Genomic DNA, 6873 nt, shown 5'->3' with positions numbered 1-6873 from the left:
TAAAACGAAATTGGCTTTCGCAGAGAGAAAATAGGAACTGTATTCTTTGATTTTATGGCTGCAACTATTTAAAGAAAAGGAGCTCAAAGATGATTCTTCCAAGAAGAGGTCAAAGAATTAGTAGCAGATACATATTTGTACAATATAGGTAATTTTTGTGCTTGTCGAAGGCAGCCACCGCGTAAGCGTAGGCGGACACCCGCGCCTCGGAGGCCTAACCGAAGCAAACGGGGTTGCAAGCAGCAAACGGGGGCCTTTGGATTACCCTGTTGTGGGGGCGTAGGTCTCTAGCGGAGGCTTACGCCGTTGTTGGCAACGCTTGCTGCAAGAGCTGCTGCGCCAAAAACCCTTATTGCTTATTGGTGCAAGAGCTGCTGCGCCAAGTTTGTCTAGCACAAGGGCCTACAGCTGGTAAAGGTATTGTGCTACAGGCACAAGCCTACTGCTACCGCGTCGCGCTTTGACTACAAGCAGTTTGCAAGCACCGGATGACGGGGACTGCACTTACCTATACAGCTAAGCGGTATGCTCAGCAAGCGAAAGCTCACTATCGTATAAGCGGGTATTCGCAACCGCCTTAGGCGATTATCTTACTAAATATTGTGCTTGCGCCAAGCAGCTCTTTACTACTAAGCAGAAAGGCTGCCGACCTGCGTACCGCGCCAACAAAGCCAAGCCCGTGTAGCCAAGGCTACACAAGTCACCTTTGCTTACCAGCAAAGACGCTCACTTAATAACACAGGTAAAGTGCAACTTTGTGAGTTGCTAAAAAGAGGGGCGTTGGATATAAGAAAAAAAATAAAAGAAAACATAAAGTACATCCTAAAGCTATTGAAGTTTCTTTAGATATTTGCATAAAAGCGGTTGGAGATTCAAAATACATAATCAAAACAATGCGTATATAATAGAAACAGCTGATTAAACTTGTTAAAACTGCAATCAAAGCTAACATATATTGAGAAGAGCTCATAGCAGCAAACATTAAGAAAGCAGCTTTGCTATAAAAGCCGGCTAATGGTGGAATACCAACTATAGAAAACATCGTAATTGTTAATGTTATTGCTAGGATTGGATTACTTTTTGCCAACATAGCTAAATCCGTAGTATATTTAACACGCTGAATTTTGGTGTGTGTTTGGTTGGAAAGTTCCATTCCCTTGTGCTTGCAGCTTGTGCTGCAAGCACCCTCTCTACGTAGTGGAGATAATATGATTGCAAAAAACTTTATGGTCATTACTATATATATAACCAAATAGATCAATAATGCCTGAATACCCTCCACGGTACCACAACAAAAACCTATTAGCAAATAGCCAACATGTCCTATAAAGCTAAAGGCGAGTAGTCGTTGAATTTTCTTTTGTGACAAGGCTGCAAGTGCCCCTAAAAGCATAGAAGCTATACTGCAAAAAAGGAGAATATGTTGCCATGGCAACATAAGATCATAAAAGCCTTAAAAAAAGAATCGTATAAAAACAGCTAAAACGGAAACTTTAGGTACAATTGAGAAAAAGGTGGTAACAGATGTTGGAGCTCCCTCATACACATCAGGCGCCCACATGTGAAAAGGTACAGCTGTAAGCTTAAATAAGAAAGCTACTAGAATAAAAATCATTCCCAATACACAAGTAAAGAAGATATACCTAAAAGCCCCATTACAGGTGAAAATCTTAGCTAACTCAGAGAAATTTGTTACTCCAGTAAAGCCTACAATTAAAGAGCATCCAAATAAAAGAATGCCGGAAGAAAAAGCACCTAATAAGAAAGATTTTAGTCCTGCTTCAGTTGAAAACTCCGAGTTTCGCTTTAAAGTTGCCATTACGTAAAAGCATAAGCTTTGTAGCTCAATAGCGACAATACATTGAAATTCAATCTGCGGACGAAACGAGGAAAAGCATACTAGCTGTAGACAATAATACTAAAACAATCATCTCAAAAGAATTCAAGCTCTCCTGCTGTACATATTCCATATAAATCAACACTGAGAAGAAAGCTCCAATTAAAAGTAATGTTTTCAAGAACAGAGTAAAATCGTCTATAACTAAGCTATTATAGAAAAGAGTACCTTTATTCAAAGGACTGTTATTAAGTAAGATTATAGTGAAAAATAAGCTAAGCAAGCCTTGCTTGCACAAGTTGTTAATCAAGACCGGATAGTTGCTCTGCTTGTGTCCGCTATATCTAACACCATAAACTAAAAGAATAAGCGAGGCTAAAACAAGAAAACTTTATGGTATAATTGCTTGAAAATCGTTCACAAATAAAAAGGGTTGAAATGTCTTTTCTATAGTGGTCTGTAATTGGCCATCACGGAATGTATAAAACATAGTTCTTATATTTGTGTAGATGCCGTAAAAAAAGGGTCGCTTTAGCAGTATTGTAGAGCTAGTATATATATTAAAGAAGAGCTGCTGCGCCAACAAACCAGCGAAGCTGGTATCGCTGGTACCACAACTTTTTTCAATAAAAAAAGCTTATGCCAACACCAAGCCAACTCTTACGAAAAAAGAAAGGTAGGAAGAAAAAAAGACGCAAGATTTCTAAACCAGAACTTGACAAATCACCGCAAAAACAAGGTGTATGTACTAGGGTATATACAAAAACCCCTAAAAAGCCTAATTCGGCTCTTCGTAAGGTAGTCAAAGTTCGTCTTACAAATTCTAACGAGGTTATCGCTTCCATACCTGGAGAAGGTCATAACTTGCAGGAGCATTCTGTTGTACTAATTCGAGGTGGGCATGTTAAGCAGAATCTTCACTTATTAGTGTACTTTTTGAGCAACATTTAATTAAATATGTCAAGCAAGAAAACAAAGGGAACAACATGAATGTGGGCTAGCCGTAATAAACATCTTATCTTTGCAACCCATACCCCTCAGCTTCGCAAGCCCCTACCCCTTACCCCTTACCCCTACGGGGTACTGGGTACTGGCTGAAAGGTAGTGTGCATAACGAAGTTATGCACCATATTGAGAACATAGCTTAGTTGGTAAAAGTATTGGCCTGTCACGCCAAGGAGCGCGGGTTCGAGTCCCGTTGTTCTCGAAAATTCCAATAATATGTACTATTAGTAGTTGTACTAGTACATTTACTAGTACTACTACTAGTTCAAGTACTACGACTACCAGTAGTAGTAGTACTCGTACTACTCGTAGTAAGTACCATTTGTACTAGTATGTACTACTAGTATTAGTACTATTACTACTAACATGTTCTGCTAGTACATACTAGTAGTACATGCAGAACTAGTTTTTCTAGTACTATTAGTAGTAGTATGTACTACTAGTAATACTCGTACAACTCGGAGAAATACATACTTCTAGTACATAATAGTCCTACTTATACTAGTACTAGTAGTACATACTAATATGTACAACTAGTAATACTAGTACTCACAGTAGTACTAGTAGTAGTAATATAATGTACTAGTACGGGTAGTATATATTTGTACGTACAATTTTTCTATACTACTAGTACTAGTAGTATGTACTAACAATATATGCTAATAGTAGGTTTACTAGTACATACTACTAGTACTACTACTAGTACTACTAGTACATGTACTACTAGTACATGTACTACTACTGTCAATAGTTGTAGTACTCGTACTACTCGTCGTAGTACAAGTACTACTAGTTGTGCTCGTAGTAGTACAAGTACTACAGGTACTACTCGTAGTAGTAACTACTACTAGTAATACTCGCACTACTAGTAAATACTACTACTACTAGTTCATACTAGTATGTACTACTAACACTCCATGTTTGTATTCTAGTACATACATGTAGTACATACCAGTAAGTATTATTAGTACTAGTATGTACTACAAGTAGAATTAGTACTTCTAGTACTAATACTAATACTACTAGAATTAGTACTAATACTACTAGTATGTACTGCTAGTACTTACTAATAGTACATGTAGAACTAGTTATACTAGTACTACTAGTAGTAGTGCGTACTACTAGTAATACTCGTACTACTCGTAGTAGTATAAGTACTACTAGTACTACTCGTAGTAGTATAAGTACTACTAGTACATAATAGTACTACAAATACTAGTACTAGTATGTACTACTAGTAATAATAGTACTAGCAGTAGTACTAGTAGTAGTACATACTAGTACGGGTAGTACATATTAATATGCACTACTTGTCTATACTACTAGGATTATCAGTATGTACTAATAATATGTACTAGTAGTAGTTGTACTAGTACATACTACTAGTACATGTACTACTACTACCAGTAGTTGTGGTACTCGTACTTCTCGTAGTAATACAAGTACTAGTACTACTACTCCTAATAGTACAAGTACTACAGGTACTACTCGTAGTAGTAAGTACTACTAGTAATACTAGCAGAACTAGTAAATACTACTACTACTTGTACATACTAGAATGTACTACTAATACTCCATGTATGATTCTAGTACATACTTGTAGTACATACCATTAATTATTATTAGTACTAGTATGTACTACTAAGAGAATTAGTACTTCTAGTACTAGTACTAATACTACTAGTATTAGTACAAATACTACTAGCATGTATTGCTAGTACATACTAGTAGTACATGTAGAACTAGTTATACTAGTACTACTAGTAGTAGTATGTACTACTAGTGATACTCGTACTACTCGTAGTAGTACTAGTACAACTAGTACTACTCGTAGTAGTACAAGTACAATTAGTACTACTCGTAGTAGTAAGTACTACTAGTAATACTTGAACTACTAGTACATACTAGTACTAATAACACTACTAGTACTTGTATGTACCAGTAGTTGTAGTACTAGTAGTACATACTACTAATACATAATAAGACTTCTAGTACAAGTACTAGTAGTACATACTAGTTTGTACTACTAGTAATACTAGTACTACAGTAGTACTAGTAGTTGTAATATTATGTACTAGTACGTGTAGTACATATTAGTATGTACTATTTGTCTATACTACTAGTACTACTAGTATGTATTAATAATATGTACTAGTAGTAGTTGTAGTAGTACATACTACTAGTACTACTACTAGTACATGTACTACTACTATCAGTAGTTGTAGTACTCGTACTACTCTTAGTAGTACCAGTACTACTAGTACTACTCGTAGTAGTAAAAGTACTACTAGTACTACTCGTAGTAAGAAGTACTACTAGTAATACTAGCTCTTCTGATAAATACTAGTATTATTACTACTAGTACATACTAGTATGTCCTACTAATACTCCAAGTATGTATTCTAGTACATACTTGTACTACATACTAGTAAGTACCATTAGTACTAGTATGTACTATTAGTAGAATTAGTACTTTTAGTACTAGTACTAATACTACTAGTATAAGTACTAGTACTACAAGTATGTACTAACAATATGTACTATTAGTAGTTGTACTAGTTCATATTACTAGTATTATTACTAGTACATGTACTACTACTAGAAGTTGTAGTACTCGTACTAGTAGTGCTAGTACTAGTAGTACATACTACTAGTACATATTAATACTACTAATACTAGTACTAGTAGTACGTTCTGGTATGTACTACTAGTAATACTAGTACTAGCAGTAGTACTAGTAGTAGTAATATTATGTACTAGTTTGGGTAGTATATATTAGTATGTACTACTTGTCTATACCACTAGTACTACTAGTATGTAATATTAATATGTACTATTAGTAGTTGTACTTGTACATATTACTAGTACTACTACTACTTCAAGTACTATTATACCAGTAGTTGTAGTACTCGTTCTACTTGTTGTAGTACAAGTACTTCTACTACTACTGGTAGTAGTACAAGTACTACTAGTACTACTCATAGTAGTAAGTACTGCTAGTAATACTAGCACTACTAGTACATACTACTTCTACTACTACTAGTACATACTACTTCTACCACTTCTAGTACATACCAGTATGTGCTACTAATACACCAAGTATGTATTCTAGTACATAATTGTAGTACATACTAATAAGTACAATTAGTACTAGTATGTACTATCAGGGGAATTACTACTTTTAGTACTAGTACTAATACTACTAGTATGTACTGCTAGTACATACTAGAGTACATATAGAACTAGTTCTACTAATATTACTAATAGTAGTATGTACTACTAGTAATACTCGTACTACTCGTAGTAGTACCAGTACTACTAGTACTACTCGTAGTAGCACAAGTACTACTAGTACTACTCGTAGTAGCACAAGTACTACTAGTACTACTCGTAGTAGCACAAGTACTACTAGTACTACTCGTAGTAGCACAAGTACTACTAGTACTACTAGTACTACTAGCACAACTAGTACATACTAGTACTAATAACACTCTTAGTACAAGTATGTACTAGTAGTGCTAGTACTACTAGTACATAATAGTACTACTAATACTAGTACTAGTAGTACATACTAGTACGTACTATTAATAATACTAATACTAACTGTAGTAGAAATATTATATACTAGTACGGGTAGTATATATTAGTATGTACTACTTTTCTATACAACTAGTACTACTAATATGTACTAATAATATGTACTACTAGTAGTTGTACAAGTACATACTACTAGTACTACTACTAGTTAATGTACTACTACTATCAGTAGTTGTACTACTAGTACTACTCGTAGTACTTCAAGTACTACTAGTACTTGAAGTAGTAGTAAATACTACTAGTAATACTAAAACTACTAGTACGTAATACTACTACTACTACTACTAGTACATACTAGTATGTACTACTAATACTGCAAGTATGTATTCTAGTACATACTTGTAGTACATTCGAGTAAGTACTATTAGTACTACTATGTACTACTAATAAAATCAGTAGTTCTAGTGCTAGTACTAATACTACTAGTATTAGTA

General features: G+C 35.0%; 1 non-coding gene across 1 annotated transcript; it reads left to right on the top strand.

Moving 5' to 3' along the window:
* The first annotated feature begins 2970 nt into the window (after positions 1 to 2970).
* On the top strand, positions 2971 to 3044 carry TRNAD-GUC (transfer RNA aspartic acid (anticodon GUC)). The gene has a single exon. It is a non-coding gene; the product is annotated as a tRNA-Asp (tRNA).
* Positions 3045 to 6873: the final 3829 nt, after the last annotated feature.

The sequence above is a fragment of the Amborella trichopoda genome, chromosome 6, assembly GCF_054954075.1.
Source record: "Amborella trichopoda isolate Santa Cruz 75 chromosome 6, AtrichopodaSantaCruz75HAP2 v2.0, whole genome shotgun sequence".
Lineage (NCBI taxonomy): Eukaryota > Viridiplantae > Streptophyta > Magnoliopsida > Amborellales > Amborellaceae > Amborella > Amborella trichopoda.
Note: the sequence above shows the minus strand (reverse complement) of the source record. Positions and strands in the feature narration are given on the sequence as shown.